This window comes from Lagenorhynchus albirostris, chromosome 2, assembly GCF_949774975.1.
Source record: "Lagenorhynchus albirostris chromosome 2, mLagAlb1.1, whole genome shotgun sequence".
Taxonomy (NCBI): domain Eukaryota; kingdom Metazoa; phylum Chordata; class Mammalia; order Artiodactyla; family Delphinidae; genus Lagenorhynchus; species Lagenorhynchus albirostris.
Window position 1 is genome coordinate 3,348,257 of NC_083096.1, and position 18,570 is coordinate 3,366,826.

At 37.7% G+C, this 18,570-nt stretch overlaps 1 long non-coding RNA gene across 1 annotated transcript in view; it reads left to right on the top strand.

The window, feature by feature from the left end:
- Nucleotides 1–18,570, top strand: part of LOC132515650 (uncharacterized) — an 81,570-nt gene that overhangs the window by 21,215 nt on the left and 41,785 nt on the right. The window contains exon 2 of the long non-coding RNA XR_009539156.1: nt 16,254–16,414. This is a non-coding gene — a long non-coding RNA (uncharacterized LOC132515650). The remainder of the gene's footprint in view (nt 1–16,253; nt 16,415–18,570) is intronic.

The window sequence follows — 18,570 nt, forward strand, 5'->3', positions numbered from 1 at the left end:
CAGTTAGGTTTCCCCAGACACCAATAGGGGGTTGGTGTGGATGATATATATGGGGGGGGGGTGGAGGGAGAGGAAGAAGAATGAGAAGGGAGAGAGGAAGAAAGGAAGAAAGAAAGAGAGAAAGAAAGAAAGAAAAAAGAAAGAAAGGGAGAAATGAAAGAGAGAAAGAAGAAAGAGAAGAAAGAAAGAAGAGAGAAAGAGAAGGAAGGAAGGAAGGAAACAAAGAAAGAAGGAAAGAAAGAAAGAAAGAAAGAAAGAAGAAAGAAAAGGAAGGAAGGGAATGGAATGGGAAGAGAAGAGAAAGAAAAGAAAGAGAGGGGAGAGAGAGAAAGGTGTGTTCAAGGTCTCACTGCTGCAGGCAAGGAACCTGCAAGCCCCTGTCCTGAGGGTGGACAGCAGGCTGGAGACCCAGGGCAGAGTTGCAGTGGGAGTGCAAAGCTATCAGCTACAGAATTCCCACAAAACATCCTGGGTTGACAGGGGAATATACACAACATTCCATTCTTGGAGTGAAACCCAATCTGTACACATGGAGCACTTGATTCTGGGAATCCCATCAAGTTCATTCCTAAACACATGGTCCCTAAATACATGGTCCGTTTACACACTGAGGAGCATCGACAGCCATCTGAGGATGACAAAGGGGAGGACAGATGATAAGATCAGATTTGCATTTTAGAAGGATAACTGAGGCCTCAGTTCAGATGAGGTAACATTGTAATTGCCAAAAATTAAATAATGATCCAAGCATGAAATAGAACTTGTGTTTTCCCCAAACTGTTTATTCTTCTAACAAAATACTAAAAACAAGCAGCTGTTTATTTTCCTCCTTGTCTTAGTGCTTATTGACACCTTAGGAGCACACACTTAAGTCAGTGCGATTTCAGGCCAGGTAGAACTTTAAGGTTGGAAATGTCAAAAGCAAACACAAACCACGTAAGGGACAGCTCAGCCTGGCTCCCAGCACCAGTGTCACTGCTCTGCCCATCTCAAAATCCACTCTGCACAGGAATCTTGATGTTCGTCATCTGAAAATGAAACTATATAAATTGAAAGAGGCTTTTGATGTGGAGAAAACACAAAGCTGCCATTCTAACTCAAAGTAGAATTCCCTTCCTTTGTCGTATATTTGCCAGTAATGCAATGGATCAAGAAAGTTGTAGTCAAGTCATGAATTGCACATGGGAGATAAAATGTTGATTCTCACTAAAAATATAGACATGGAAGAATAGTTTTACCTTAAGGTTTCTTAGAGAGTTCTCCATGTTTATATTCACTGGGTACAAAGCATGAAACACATCTCAATGTGCGCATGTAGGCAGGTATCTTGCCACGCAAGCAAAGATCTGACAACGATAACACATTTAAAACATTATCTAATGTATGTGGCACATTTCCTAATGACACTGGTGATAAGGAATGGTTTAGAAATTTATGTATTTTTTTTTCTTTTTTTTTTTCCTGCAAGGACTCAAAGCTAGATTTGAATACATTGCCTGGAATAGTATGTAATTATTACTTATGGAATTTTCTGATCTACTTTGATCATTGAGGATTTCTTTTTGTTTTACTTTATACAACAGGGAAAAATGGAAAGGTTTTATTTTATTTTATTTTATTTTATTTTTTTTTGCGGTACGCGGGCCTCTCACTGTTGCGGCCTCCCCCATTGCGGAGCACAGGCTCCGGACGCGCAGGCTCAGCGGCCATGGCTCACGAGCCCAGACACTCCACGGCATGTGGGATCTTCCCGGAACGGGGCACGAACCCGTGTCCCCTGCATCGGCAGGCGGACTCTCAACCACTGCGCCACCAGGGAAGCCCAATGTTTTATTTTTTTAAATGCATATTTTCAAGTGCACCCAGAAGTGTATTTAAATTTAGGCCATACTGTATATTAGAGCTAGTGTGCTCCTATACAGAGAATTTAAGTGTATAAACATCCATGGCACAAGGTTTCCCATTATTATGTGAGCCTATTGTTTTGTTTTCCATATACCTCCCTGGTTTGTTGATGCTGTTTCCTCCTATTGAAATGACTTTCCCCTGCTCTTCTCTGAATGTCCAAATGTAGCCTAACTCAAACGCCGCCTTCTCCAACCCACATCCCCTACCTCTGCTGGACTTAATCCTTTCTTTAAACTCTAATAACCTAGCTCTACCCCTTCAGGGCACTGAGCACATTGTTTCTTGTGTTATTGTTTTCATCCTTAGAGGACCAATCCTTGAAGGTAGGATCTCAGTCACTCAGAAGCGTGCTCTTCATTTAATACGTGCAAAGGGAATATTGCTGAAATATTGAATGAATGGGTAAGAACTGAGAAAAACCCCTTCAGAAATCCATGAGTTGGTCTTAGGACTGAAATAACTCTAATAATTTTAAGAGCACTAAATTTTCTCATTCTAAATTGTAATACTCAAGCAGTCTCAATTTTCTTTATAAGCTGAATATAAAAATCTTTAAATGGGAGTATGCCCTATATGTTAATCATTAAAAACTGCAGATGAAGAGCTCATCAAAGAAAACCTTGAGAAATAAGTGAAATACGTAAAACAGAAAGAAGTTCCATTTTAAGATCAGGAGGAGAGGAGACCTTAGGCTGCAAGAAATAGATGTAATTAGATGTAATCCTAAGACGTTTTATGGCTTATATACCTCTGAGACTGATTGCTATCCACTCATTCTTTTGTTCAACATTTATTTAGTGAACACCTGTATGTTTTTTATTTTATTTTATTTTTTATGTTTTTTTTTTTTTTTGCGGTACGCGGGCCTCTCACTGTCGTGGCCTCTCCTGTTGCAGAGCACAGGCTCCGGACGCGCAGGCTCAACGGCCATGGCTCACGGGTCCAGCCGCTCCGCGGCATGTGGGATCCTCCCGGACCAGGGCACGAACCCGCGTTCCCTGCATCGGCAGGCGGACTCTCAACCACTGCGCCACCAGGGAAGCCCTGTTTTTTATATTTTATTAATTTTTATTGGAGTATAGCTGCTTTACAATGTTGTGTTAGTTTCTGCTGTACAGCAAAGTGAATCAGCAATACACATACATATATCCCCTCTTTTTTGTATTTCCTTCCCATTTAGGTCACCACAGAGCATTGAGTAGAGTTCCCTGTGCTATGTAGTAGGTTCTCATTAGTTATCTATTTTACACTATACATTGAAAATCCTAAAGATGCCACCAGGAAACTACTAGAGCTAATCAACGAATTTGGTAAAATTGCAGGATACAAAATTAATACACGGACATCTCTTGCATTCCTATACAATAACAATGAAAGATCAGAAAGAGAAATTAAAGAGACACTACCATTTACCATTGCAACAAAAAGAATAAAATACCTGGGAATAAACCTACCTATGGAGGCAAAAGACCTGTCCCCAGAAAACTATAAGATACTGATGAAAGGAACCAAAGACGACACAACAGATGGAGAGATATACCAAGTTTTTGGAATGGAAGAATCAATATTGTGAAAATGACTCTACTACCCAAAGCAAACCACCTATTTAATGCAATCCCGATCAAATTACCAATAGCGTTTTTCACAGAAGTAGAACAAAAAAAAATACAATTTGTATGGAAACACAAGAGACCCTGAAGAGCCAGGGCAATCTTGAGAAAGAAAAATGGAGCTGGTGGAATCAGGCTCCTGACTTCAAACTATACTATAAAACACCTATATTTTAAGTCCAACACTCTTCTAGTTGCTGAGGAAAAGATGGTAAACAAACGAATTCCCTGCTCACAGTAAACATATAAAATCAATAAGGTGCCAGTAAGCAGGGTATGAGATTTTTATAGAGGCTATCAGGAGAGACCATTAGGTTAGGTAGTCTTCGAGCTGAGCCTTGGATGAACCATTCGTGGAAGCAGTCGAAATATCCAAAGAGGAACTTTCCAGACCAGGACACAGCAAGTGCAAAGGCTCTGAGGGTATGAAGATTATTTGGGTGGGCAGACCCCTGCAGGACACGGTTAAGATTTGGGAGTTTATTCTGAGTGAGATGGGGATGTATTGGGGTGAGTCTGGGCAGTGGACTTGATGCTATTTGGCTCCAGGTTTAAAAAGGTCACTCTTGCTTCCGTGTGCAGAGCAGGGCTGGCTAGGCTGGTGGTGATGAGTAGTGATGAATCATGGTGGCTGGTTAGGACAGTCTAGTCAGAACCCAGGCAAGAGATGCAGGTGCTTTGTGTTAGGATGGTAGCAGCAGAGTGGTGAGAAGTGGCTGGATTCTGGATATATTTTGTTAGAACCAAGGTCAAATTATTCTTTAAGACTTTTACTAAGTAGGATTCTACCAGAGGTAGATGAAAGAAAAGTCTCTTTTCTAAGGAGGCTTTGTGGTATCTAATTTATCCTGGCAATCACGCCCCACCTTATTCTCTAGGGGCCGTATCTATTAGGATTAACGGTGGTTCTCAGAGATGGCTGGGTGACAGGCCTTGTGTCAGAAGTCAAGCCAGATCCCAGAGCTCCAAAGCTACTATTCCTTCTACTACATTTCACATTTTGCCAGTGTTCTTCTGCAAACCCAAGAGGAGCTTTGATCCAAAAGGCCATATGTAAGGTAATTTTAGCATTAGGAAAAATTCTGAATATTGACTAAATGGTTAGCTTCATAAAAAACTTACTAGCATTTTATTATCAAAGGATTAGTGTACTTACTTTTAGCAATGCTTTTATTTTGTAGCCACCACAATAATGCAACAATTTATATTTGAGCAGTTTCAGTAAGCACCCTGCGTGTGGGAGTGCTTATCCTTGGTTAGTGATATTTTCTGTGCTGCCCTGTTTCTAAATATGTGTGTTTAAAAATTTAAATGTTATCAGAAGCCTACCTGAAAATACCATTTAAGAAACTCTAAGAGTAAAAATGTAAGTGTGTTGCTAGTCGTGACTATTCACATATTTATGTATTCTGAAATATTAGCCAATGACCTATTTTTTTAATCCTGAAAAATTTCTCAGTCACCTGTGCATTTACTCTGAGACATTAACCAATCAGCTAACAGGGTTTATTGAAGTAATAGTATTGTGCTAGACAGTGCTTCTTATTGTACCATTAGGGTTCTAACCAGTTCTTTCCTTCCTGTTCTTGAATAAGAATTTATTCTTAGAGAGTCTTGGCTGCTATTATATTTAGAATGCTACAGCATGATGCAAATACCCATATTTTAATCAAGAAATATGGACATTGACATTAAAGATGCTTCCTCCTCACATAGTTGTGACTCATTTTTCCTCCACAAGACTTTTTCATTTTGCATATTTCTCCTAGACCCACACCTGACTCAAATAAACTCTCAGCCTCTTGAGTCAAGAATTTCTTTCTTTCTCTTCCCCAACCCTGTCCTCTGGAAACTGAAATTGAATTGAATGCATTGTGCATCTGCAGATGGTCCCTGTGGTTGCACTTCTGGCCAAGAGGTAGGAAGAATAATCTAGAACTGGACACAGCCCCTGCTCTCGGAAGACCTGACTCCTGAATAAGCCTTCAGGTTACATGATCTGAGGAAAAGCCTGCCGTTAGGCTGAAGATCTAAACAATGACACTTGATAAAGTCTACCGATTTCTTCTTTTTTAAGAAAAAAAAATGAGCATGTTTTCAACGGTCCAAACGGAATTTTTTAACCTTTTTTTCTGTTCCATCAAGGATGAGTTCTGTCATCTCTTCTCAGGTATTTTCCCTTTGGAGTCTTCTTTTCATTTCGTTCCTCGGCATTTGTGCCAAACCTTGATGGTAGGAGAATTTGCAGATGTGAGTGTGTGGGGGGAGTGCTGGGGGTGTATTCATTCAGTACTCTATTTACTAGAGTAAGGCTCTATTAAAATACAGAAATGAGCAGCCTCTGTCTAAGTGAGTAGAGTCTCCCAGGGCACTCAAGATGACCGCACATACTTGTTGGGAATAGTCTCATTGGTTAGATGGTGTCTAGGGCTCTGTCCCGTGAAAATATTTCATGTTCCTACACATATGTTAAGGGGAACAGGTGACTCTTCCTGTCTTAGAAGATGCTAGAATGGATGTGTGTAGATAGATTCCCTGTAAGCAGGATAGAATAATTTATCCTGTCAGAGGCACTGAGGCTCAAACCCACTCCCTTGTAAACTGGATTGTCTGAAAGTCAGGCATGCTTCAACCCTGCTTGCATATTTTAGTTGTTTTCAAAAGATCATGTGAGAGGAGAAGTCACAGTGTATTATCCTCTGTGTCTTCTGTTTCTTGTTGTTCTGTTCTGTTTTCAATGCTTATACTAAACATGATGGGAGAGTACAATGCAATGGTTTTTTGGTCATTTTGTTAGGTTCCAGGGTCCAACATTTTCTAATCCCATTAACAAAAAAGTACCTTGCCACTTAAAACCACAAATGTCTCGAATATTTTAGTTTATGAAACCAATAATTCACATTAGAAATATTTTCTCATAGAGCTTTAAGGCCATGACCAAACAATCCCTCTTGCAATTACACATAGAAATTTACTCATACAATATAAAAATTAAAGAAGTTCTTTTTGTATAATATAGTGACAATAAATTTCACAATTTGATCGTGTTAACTTGGTAAGAGTTATTTATTTAAAAAAGATATTGCTGCATTATGTTAATTAAATTGATTAACATTAAAAGTGTATGTTATGCTGAAAGAAAAATCAGTGTTGAATGATTCTGCTTAATAAACATTGTTAAAGCAAGAATTTTTATTATGTGAAATTATAATTTAAACTCGTGAACCAAATTTGACCTAATGATGCTGGCTGCCACTGAATTTACAAGAGAAAGTGGAAAACATACCAAAGAGAAAAAAAAATCTGTGGTTTTCCTCCTCAATAAATCAATTTTTCCCAGATATATAAAAGACTGTTGATTATATTCCCATCCTGTGAAATGTGGTCAGTGAAGCTACAGGATCTGCTAAATGAAATCTGCTAAATGAGAATTTGTGTACCATGGTTTTAAAGTTTCAATAAAGTTTTTATCTGGAAGTCAGTAAAATTCAACAAAATTCATGATACACACTTAGATTTTCTAAGCAACTGATAAGTAAATCCACAGTTTTTTTTAAAGTTAGGAATTCTCTTAAGCAACATCATTCAGAGTTTTCGTTTAAAGAGTGACGTTCACTTTAAAGTGTAACTTACACTTTAAAATTACTTTTATTCTTACATATCGGCGGACGTTGTAAAGCAGAACTAAATCATCTTGCAAATATATTATGCGTGAGACATACTCGACCTGTTAAACCACCAAGGCAAACTTTATGCTTTTACTTTCTAAAATTAAAATTTATAAACATAATTTCCCCTCCAGCAAAGCAAATCTGGTTCCCTTTGAAGGAGGAAGACATATAAGTGGTAGGACAGGAAAGAAAGAAGAATACTAATTGGTTGGCAGTGATATTTCACTCTTTTAGTGTAAGGCAAAAAATAAAAAGAGGTTGATCTTTACATCTTAGGCAATTTCTGTGTTTTTTTTTTAATAGAGGAATCAGCATTCCTAATATTCATAGACCATATACCTGTCCAGGTCTGACCTATATTTATACTACAAAGACATTTTTAATTGTCACTTCAATAGAGGTCCCATCACAACCATCGTTTATTCATGCTCGAGTACATGTTTAAAAACTGCCCTTCAATCTTAATCATTTCTGCTGCTAGCTCACTATTAGCAAAATAATAGGTTTTCCAGCAATGGGTTCAGTGTGTGTCACAAGTTGCAGTGTTTAGAAAGATGACAATGACAGGAAATATATTGAGAAGTGCTAACTAAAGCACACAAAAACGCAAGACAGAAAGATCTCCAGAAACCTGGCTGAAGTTTGAAGCACTTCCTTGTTTTGAGAAGTGTGGAATAGTCTTAGAGTTTTGTTTGATCATAGCAATGAAGCTTAAGGGGGTACAGGAAAGGCCATGTTGAAACTGCTAAATTCTTTGACAAAAAATTTTCCAATATCCCCAACTCTTTCCTAGTCAACACTGGTAACAAGCACTGCCCAGGTCACACCTGGCAGTCACAACAGAAATTTCCAAGCTTGTACTGGAAACTCACTAAGTACCAGATAGACTACAGCGATTACTAAAGCTGTAGGAAGCAGGAGTCACCAAGTCATCAATAAATAATTTTGCCAGCTTCCATTCATATCCATACATTTTATCTCTATGAAATACCTTTTAGAGAAAATTCACAAAGGACTGAATATATACATAAACACATACATAAATAAAAATAAAGGAGGGAAAGGCAAAAGTCAGGAAATAGATGTTCAGCTTTTTCTGGGCATGTTCCTATAAAGCAAATAGAAACTAGAAAACACTGTGACAGAACAACCATCAAGTGGACATTGATATGATGAGCAAACAGATGAGCGAAATTCACATACACACACAAACCACTTGAACCAAAAGATGTTACTATTAGAAAATGTACATGGGTCTAACTTGTAAGTTTGCTTTATATGTTTTAGCTCTTTATTCGAAATATTGGTCTGAGCTCAATATAACACTGAGGTTCATGTCTTAAAAATTTTTTTTTTTGCTTCCAGATCTCATTTTTAAGAAATTTTAGTTAGTAGTTTCCACAAAAGCAAGAGGATTTACTGACTCTGTCACAATTGTGAGTTCATTGTTCTCTTAATAAATTCACCAGGTTTTCTCCATCAGGTTCATGTAATGACACTGTGCTCTGATGGAGTCAAAGAAAGGAAGGGAAACGCTACTCTTACCAGACTTTGCTAATTCTGTTCAACCAAACCTACCTGAGGAATAAGAGTAACCACATCTCAGGTGGCTCTGGGATCTTCACTGAACAATGTAACTCAGATCATCTACAGGATCTTTAGGACGAACCATTTCCAAGAACAACTTTAAATATCATGACATGAGTGTACAATAATGAGTCTGCCTGTGAAAATCATTTTTTAATGCATCATCATTGTTTCCATATGGTTAAAATTTATGGTTAATAGTTGAAAGTTTATAATTTATACTTGAAAGTATTCCAAGACGATCCTCACCTAAAAAATTTTGGAAAAAATATTTTCTATTTTCCACAGCATCAATTTGCAAATGGCATAATTCTAGTACCAAACCTGCTGGGCTTTCCTTTTCTTTCCATAAGGCTTAACAAGGAGAACAGCAATGTTGCTGTTGTTGTTGTTTGTAATTCATTAACTTCTGTTTCTCTTACAAAAAATATTCTGGATAGCTGGTATACTCCTAATATTCAATATATAGTCCATCCTATATTTAACAAAAGTCCAAATAAGTAAGTACACTTTAATCACTTTAAATGTCTACATACTTTCTTGCGCCTTTATAAACTCACTAACATCTTGCAGCTCAGAAAATGTCTTCTTTTTTTGCTTGCAATTAAAAAAGCTTCACTGCAACTCAATTGTTTCTTGAAATTCAAGATATTCATTGGGTGGGTTCCAAATTCCACAACGAATAGAAGATTCTGAAGATAAAGTGTTTCTTATTTACTTTTCTTCATCCATGTGTATATAAAACATGAAACAATTTATATTTACTTTTAATTGGACCTGAGTATAACACCTCTGCCTTAAATTTATATCTACTGCAGATATAGTTAAGAAAACAATAAATTTGGCTTTCAGTTTTGAGATAAGTTATGTGGATGCAAAATCCTCTGATTCTGGTACCCAGGACACTGCATTTTTCTAGCGTTAAGATGTGACTTACTGGGAGCTTACCAGGAAGACACATAACTCTGTGTGAAACAGTGTAGGTTTCTTTTTATTACACTAGAATAGTCAAAATACATCCTTTAGTTTGCAATATGTACATCATAAAACACACACATTTCCTCACTTCTGCCATCATTCCTTATTCTCCTATTCATCCCACAAACCAGAAATAAACATTCGATGAAGCTTCATTTTACATTTAACAGCTCTCAGAAAGTCAACTTTAAAATGTAATAAAAAATGTTTCACTTAAAGGATCAAGCCACTCATACCTCAAAATTAATTGCACATTAAGTAGCTAACGCTGTACAAAAATCCCCAAATTCAAATCAAGCTCAGTGTCTTCTAAGAAGCAGGGAAACCACACATCACATCAGTTTGCATCAGTTTGCTGCTTTCAAGGTCAGTACTGAGCACAGACAGTCCCCACTCTCTGATACAACTGGAAGATAAAGACACATTACTTCCCCGGGAAGCTGGTCTGGAGCTGTAATCACAACTGGGCCAGGGTGCCCAGTGATCCTTTATGTGTCTAATTAATAACTGCTGCCTTTAGTTTTCCTGAGACCTCACAAATATACACTACCCCCCAACCCCGATAAAGCGACCTTTCATACACCAAGATTATCCCATTAAGTGTTCTCATTTCCAGAAGTGTAGCAAGAATGGGTTTTAAAATCTCATAATAATATTTAAAAAAGAAAAGCTTGTCTTCCTTCATGTTTCCTTGATTGTCTGGAAAATCTATCTTCCAGGAAAGAATGATTTTCTGCTTAAATCTTAAGAGTATGAATAGCTTGAGATCATTTCCAAATACTAACCGTGGGAGAAATGATTGCACTCTATGAGCATGTGTTTGAATGGTCAGAAGTCACCTTGCAATGTAAAGTGAATGATCATTTACCCTGGACTTTATGTGACTATGAATAAATCTATCGCAACCGAGCTGCCCTCTGGTATAACCATACAGGGCTGCTGCGTTGTTTCATTTCCCAGGTTTCTGTGTATATGTTACTGTTTCAGTTTCACGTGTCAGCAAATGTCTGTTTACCCGGCTTCCTGTTATTAATTATGGGAAACAGGTTTTCTTGAAGTACGTTAGAGACTCTTCTAACTCTTCTCCAGACAAGGCAAGATATCGGTGATTCCTTTAATGTTTGTACAAAGCCGGAAACTGAGTTAAAATACATTGTTGCCTCACATAGTTTTACAACTTCTTATCTCCCACAAAGGGGGAAAAAAAAGAAATAATAAAAAACAAATCACAGCAGCTTCTATTCCCATCGCTAGACACTGAGATAACAGAATTGGATACTTTCTTCATTGGCCATAACAAATTACTTAACAGATAACAGCATGAATTCTGAACTCTAATCACCTACAAAAATGTTTCCAAGATCAACTCAAATAGTAAAATGCTAAAAGACGAGAAGATATGTACTAGGGTAAAAGTATCTATAAAGAGACAAAAATACTGACCCGATTACTGGTGTGTTACCAAGCTTTTCCTATAGAAACATCTGGCCGGTCCATCTGATTCTCTGTCTTTGAAATAGGAGCAAGTATAGTTGCATGCCGTCAAATCCTAAAGGAGCCAAAACATCTGGAAGTTTTAGAAGAAAAGCAAAATAGTTATGGGGGAAAATCCAGATTAAAAAACTGCAGATGTTTAATTGGCCTGTCAGTTACGTTACGAGGAAATAAGGACAGAAATAACCAGAAGCCACTGGTGGAAAATTAAAATAGTTTCATGAGCCAATGCCAAGCTAAAAGCAATGAAATCGGTAACAGAATATGGACAGGGGCTTTCTCAACTGAGATCTGAAAATGTTACCATGTGCAATTTTGTAAATTAGCCATTTCCAAAAAATCTTTTTCATTAAGGCACAATAAAAGTTCTTCAGAATCCCCCCTCTCTCTCTCTTTGGTCATTAATTCAGGCAGTTATGCGGAGTTTGGCTTTCATCAGTGACAAGCTCTCCTCTCAACCCTCTTCACCCCCTTTCTGAGACCCCCTAATACTGCTGAGTGGCCAGAAATTACAGATGCAAGAACAGCTGACAAATGACTGCCAGGCCCCTCCCCCAGAGCCTCGACAGTCAAAGCCCCTGCCAGAACATGCCTGAGAGCAGCACTCTCAGAGACAAAGACACAAAGATTCCATTTTCTCAGTGAAAATAGACTTCATGTGTAAAACACCAGTGAGAAAGATGGAAAGCTGACACATATGAGGAGTTTTCGAGAGGCAGGGCTGGATCTTTCAAGAAGATTGAAATTGCATTTGATTGCATCAAAAACCTCACAAATGTTGTTTAACCTAAAAGTCTTTTCAGTCTGTAAAAAGACATTCGGTGGCAAGCTATCTTATGCTTCTTTTAAGCACATGGTTAAAAAGGAAAAAGGATCTCGAGCCCAGTAGAGAGATGTTGATTACATCCTCCTGCCGCATCAAGGATTAACACTGGTTCACATCACAGGGTCTACAAAATAAAGGGGAAAGTTTAAAAAAAAAAAACCCAAAACTCTATTAAATCAAAGAGTTCGTAGAGATATTAAATCCTTATGTTTTCTATAAAAAGAATCCCCTCCCAGCAGCCCCAGGGTACATTACTGGCGAGGCAGCGAGCTGTTTATTAGAGATTCAAACCATGGCATCTGAGCCTTGCCAAGCAAGCAAGTTTCAGCCTGTGAGCCCAGGGTCTCTGGCTTCCACAGTCTCTCTGGCATCTAGCAGTGAGAGCTGTCTGGTTGGCCTCCATACCGCGCTGGGGCAGTATGTAGGTGCAAAGGCTGGGACTGGGAAACAAAGAAAGATCATCATTGACTATGGAAGGTCATGCTTTTCTTCCTCTCTAAATTCAGGGTGACATTTGCAGGTGAAAAGAGAAGTGTGTGAAAAAAACTCCCAAAATGAATTAGGGAATTAATTTATAACATATATTCAAGTGATGCTCTAAATGTATTGTAGATATGTAGAGAGAGCAAGAGAGAGGGAGAGGGAGAGAGAAAGTTTGCAGCTTTATTATTTTTTTTCATTTATTTATTTTTTTATAGATAGTGGTTGGTTCTTTTTTAAATTTTTACATTTTATTTATTTATTTATTTTTGGCGGCTTCGGGTCTTAGTTGCAGCACACAGGGTCTTTCGTTGCCGCATGTGGGATTTCTTGTTGTGGCACGAGGGCTCCTGAGCACGTGGGCTCTGTAGTGTGCAGCACGTGGGCTCAGTAGTTGAGGCACAAAGGTTTAGTTGCCCCGTGGCATGTGGAATCTTAGTTCCCCAACCAGGGATTGAACCAGAATCCCTTGCATTGGAAGGCTGATTCCTAACCACTGGACCACCAGGGAAGTCCCCAAAGTTTGCAGTTTTAATTTATCATAATCTTTTAAAGCAAGGGAGGAAGATTTCTCCCACCTGCCTTCTTAGCTTGTCAACTTTTGTGTGTCTTTGTACTTCTTTTGTTTCATGCACCATGCAGAGGCACATTCAGTTGTATATGAAAAGCGACCATGGGACCACTTTTAAACAGGAGAACCCTATAAGAAGATTTAAATGGACCATTTGATAGAATTTTGTCTTACTCAAATATCCTGGGCTTTGATGGCTCCACTGAAACCTTTAGTAAATATTTCTCTCCCAAAATGAGTCTGCTTGCATCCCCAGCCCAATCCATTCAACAGTTCTCTGTTCTTCGTAAATGGGTTCAATCCTTGTGGAATACTTGGGATGGGCTTAAAATACACTGGAAAGTGTCAGACCATTAACAGGTTAAAATGTAATTAATAGTAGCTGTCAGGGACTATAGACCAAGACATTGCCCTGGGGAAGACTTAATTTAAAAACTTTACAAAAATTATTTTTTAAAAAATTCAGGACATCCTTTGTCTTCTACCATTCCCTTCCAATCTCCTGCTATTCTTACATTTCTTTAGTTAATAGGAATAGCAGAGAGAAAAACAACCAAAAATTGACTTCGCAATCTAATAAAGGATGGCTGAGTGGAAAATGAGAATAGTAGATAAATTCTATGACCATTAAAATGTTTCACATACACTCTTTATTCCCATCACAGTATTCGGGTCAAAATACTTTCTAGCTATCCTTTCCAATCTAATCAAAATACGGTAAATTTATAACATGAGTTCATAACATTGGGATTTTATTTGTGGCATTAACAATAATCTAAGTGTCCCCGGCACCCATTTATTTGCCATGAGAAGGGAGTATGGTGGATGGAGTACTTGTTTGGGAGTATAACTTAAAAAAAATTTTTTTTTAATTGAAGTATAGTTGCTTTACAATGTTGTGTTAATTTCTGCTGTACAGCAAAGTGATTCAATTATATATACGCATACATTCTTTTTTCTATATTCTTTTCCATTATGGTTTATCACAAGGTATTGAATATAGTTCCTTTTGCTATACAGTAAGACCTTGTTGTTTATCCATTCTATACATAAAAGCTTACATCTGCTAATCCCAAACTCCCACTCCATCCCTCCCCCAACCCCCCTCCCCCTTGGCAACCACAAGTCTGTTCTCTATGTCTGTGAGTCTCTTTCTGTTTCACAGATAGGTTCATTTGTGCCATATTGTAGATTCCACATATAAATGATATCATATTGCATTTGTCTTTCTCTTTCTGACTCACTTCAGTTTGTATGATAATCTCTAGGTCAATGCATGTTGCTGCAAATGGCATTATTTCATTCTTTTTATGGCTGAGTAATATTCCATTGTATATAAATACCACATGTTTTTAATCCATTCTTCTGTTGATGGACATTTAGGTTGCTCCCATGTCCTGGCTATTGTAAATAGTACTGCAATGAACATTGGGGTGCATGTATCTTTTTGAATTAGAGTCTTCTTCAGATATATGCCCAGGAGTGGGATTGCTGGATCATACGGTAGCTCTGTTTTTAGTTTTTTTAAGGAATCTCCATAGTGTTTTCCATAGTGGCTGCACCAACTTACATTCCCACCATCAATGTAGGAGGGTTCCCTTTTCTCCACACCCTTGGGAGCATAACCTTTTATGCATTTCAATCACTCTGTAACTTTAGTGAATCTCTGAGCCTCAGTTTCCCTATCTATCATAGGAGGAATTTTGCCAGTCATAGAAAGTTGTTTGGGGATGAACCTGCAAAGGCAGCATGGACTCCAAAATGCTGACATATGTGAGTGCATAGGGGGAGGGGGTGTGTTCAACTTCCATTGTGTTTGAAAACTTTAAATTTCACATGGAGAACAATTCAGTGTCATAAATAGAAATAAGAAGTCCCTGGTGAATTCAGGAAAATAAATTAGTCAAAAGCTAGGCAATCACCACACCGCAGACCAGTTGATGGGTGTATGCATGACCTTTTCAGAATGTTTCAACCTTCTGTAATGTTAAAACTGACAGAGTGATTTTAAGTTTCTTAAAGCATATCTGACGTATTTCTTTATATGAACTCTTTCTCCCCTTGTCAGTCGTTTTCCTGCTAAGTGGGTATGCACAGAGTGATGCCCAAAACCCCAGCCAGAAAACAGGAGCTGTGCTAATTACTCCCCCCCTCACTGCCACACCCACGGCCTCTGCCTGGGAAGGTTTGGGAATAGCAGGGGGCACGTGGGAGGCTGTTCAACATTCTTCTCTCTTGTAGTTTCAGCCAAGGGGTATTCACACACCTTCAGTTGTGCCCCTGAGCACTCTCGAGAGCCTCACCCCAGGTGCCAAGGAGCACAGAGGAAAAGTACGGGAATGAAACATATTGTTATGTGGACAGAAAATATTGATAGTCTTTTACAATAAAAGCAGAAATACATTCCTAAGGGGAGAATACATTGTCTAACTGAAGAAATGAGTTGTCTAACATTGTCTAACAAACTCATAAATTCTAAACACTGTCTCTTACAGTATTTTTTTTAAACATAATACCAGGATTCTCTGATTCTACAGTAAAAAGGGGGAAAAAACCCCACATTAGCTTGTCTTCATTTAGTTTCATTGAAAGGCAGAAAACCACATGGCTTAATCACATTCAATATTTCTATTTTTGAAGATTCAACCATTATCATAGACTAGAAGAATGATATAAATATAGCACAGTATTATTTAGATAGATAAGTTAGTCTCTTTAGAGAAATTAGATAAAAAATAAAGCAATATATTTAACGGGTTTGGGAATAAAATCTAGACTTATTTATGAGTTGTACTAATAGTATTTAATATTTTAAAACCTTTTTACACATGGGAAATACCTCCAAAGGAAAAGTAATCCTTATAATTAATTAGCATAGCGGAGGTAGGCAAAACTACTTGTTTTACCTTTTCAGGGGTCTCTGGTTGTTATTTTATGGAGAGGTGGGCAAACAATGTTTTCTGGGCTAAATTAGTAGTCTTAGAAAAAGGAAAATTTAGGATACGAAAAGTTGACAGATCTCTATGGATTGCTGGATTGGAAAACATTTCCATAAGAGGATAAAAATCAATTTTAGCTAATTTGCTTAACATGACCTGAGTTTTACATAACATCTTTGTTTTGTACAGGGATCGTGGCAAAATTACCAATAAGTCCATAACGGAAACTGAAGGCAGTTTGATCTACACCTTCAATAACAGTCCCACAAAACTTGAAGAAATATGTTATGTCTCCAAAGACATATACGCCAAAGAGCATAGTTATACCCTAAAATTAGGACGTGATTCAGGTATGTCATTTCTTTGAGTTCAGTTGAAATGCTTTGTTCTTTGTACTGCAGATAATTCTTCTTTTTTTTCCCCTAGTCCCTCTCTCTCTTCCTTTCCTTCTCATTAACATATGTCTTTTATAATTGATGTTGTTTACCGTCCTTTCATCAAATCTATGCCACATCACTGAGGCGAGCCATCCGGCAGCACACCTAAGTACACATTAGAGGAGCCTGCGAGCCACGAGAGGCTTTGACCGTCTCATCAGGGCAATTATAATAAGCGTCTTGGTCTCACTGAAGGCATTGCATTCAAATAATAGCCTTCATCATTACTCGTTTTAAATATGAAAGTAAACTTTGAAGCCCTTTGAAGGACCCAAGCAAACAACACACATGTGAAAGTAGATCAGTGAGCCTTTGAAAAGATATCCCTATGTAAAATCTGTGAAGAATCTTAGGCTTTAAAGAAAGACCTCCAGGTAAATGATGGCTTTTAATAAGACACATGACAATCTCAATTAGGAGAATCCCTTCTGTGTGTTCTCTGTGCCATTTTATATTCCCAGCAGGATTTTTTTTTCTCATCAAGAGTTTCCAGGGGTGTCTACTGTTATCTATGTGTAAAGCATATTTAAGTGGTCCCCCAAAGCTATGCTAATTAAAAAAAAAAGAAAAAATAAAGAAAAAAAAAACAACAACGTTGTCAAGTGGTCAGACAGACTGGAACTAGAGGATTATAGGTAAGAGGGATAAAATGAAGGGTTGAAAGCTATAATTTCTATTTCTGTGGTGGCAACTGAATCAGCTGTTGGATCAGGCAGTTTAAAGATACAGTCACTTAAGCACAGAGTCTGGGAAGAGGGGACTTTACAGTATACCCATGACTCAGCAGTATAGACTCACTACACGGTCAGGATTACTTGCTGGGTCCTTTTCCTGGTTTTCTATGTTTCCTTTCCCCATACCAGTTGACTCCATCCCTGTATTTGGCAATTCCACATATTACTTTCCTTCCTCCCATTTTTTCACCTTTTTTACTTTTTATTTGAAACACTAGTGGCTTGGCCTCTGACCACTGCTCCATGCTGGGGCTTCCCAGGCAACAAAGAACGTGTTTTCAAAAGAGACACTGCATCTCAGGAGCATCCTTACTTGACCTTGTTCATTTTTGGACATGCTGTGGCTGTAGATTTTCAGAAAAAGTCCCTCCTCTGGAATGGTTTTAAAGAACACGTATGCACATATGGATATCAGGCAATCAAACATCCATATGTAGAGTGATTTGAAGAATAAATTATAATAGTAACAAGTCGCTCATAAAATGATGAGATATAGGTGCCATAATAGTCGCTGTGATCCTGGGTGTTTCAATTCATAATTTGGCCTTCTCTTTATAACCCAATATCTGTTATTGGAATTAACCGAGTCATAGGTCTGGAAGAAATCATAGAAATTTTGTAACACAGCTCTCAAATTGAAACAAAGAAAATGAAGCCCAGAAAATAATCTAAGTCGTTCTGCTTGTCTATAAGTGCCATTGGTTCAATTGTAGTTTTGCGTATTTTTAGATAAAGAATATATTTTCCCCAAAACTGGTTAGAAATGTTTGAGAAGAGATAGCATCATGAAAATATATATGCAGTAAAATATCACTATTATTCAATAGGCTATAATATATATTGAAATTACCTGGGGATATTTTCATATAGCAAAACATCCTTTAATCATTGTATAAAGTATGTAAACCATATACAAATGATGCACATGAATGAATATTATTTTTGTATACAAGTACAACCCCCTTTTTGACCTTTTTTGTATTACAATTATATATTACTCATAGTTCTATAGTTATAATTAGAACAAAAAGGATCACCCAGAAGAAAAGAAGGTAAGTTGTCCTAAGCATATTGGAAATTCAGAAGTTGTTTTCCATCACTAACGTTGCACTCTTAAAAAAATGAAGAAGAAAAATCCCTATCTTCCACTTCTGAGTATTCTCAAAAGAACTGGCAGAAGTGAGAGAGTGGAAGAAATCTACTGCAGATAAACAGCTAGATCCTATTATTAAAGGCAGTCAGTGGTATTCTAGAGAAAATAAAATTTGCTCTTGAAGACATAGTAGACTTAATGTTAAAATAAACAAACAAGCAAGATATTATACACACCCTAAA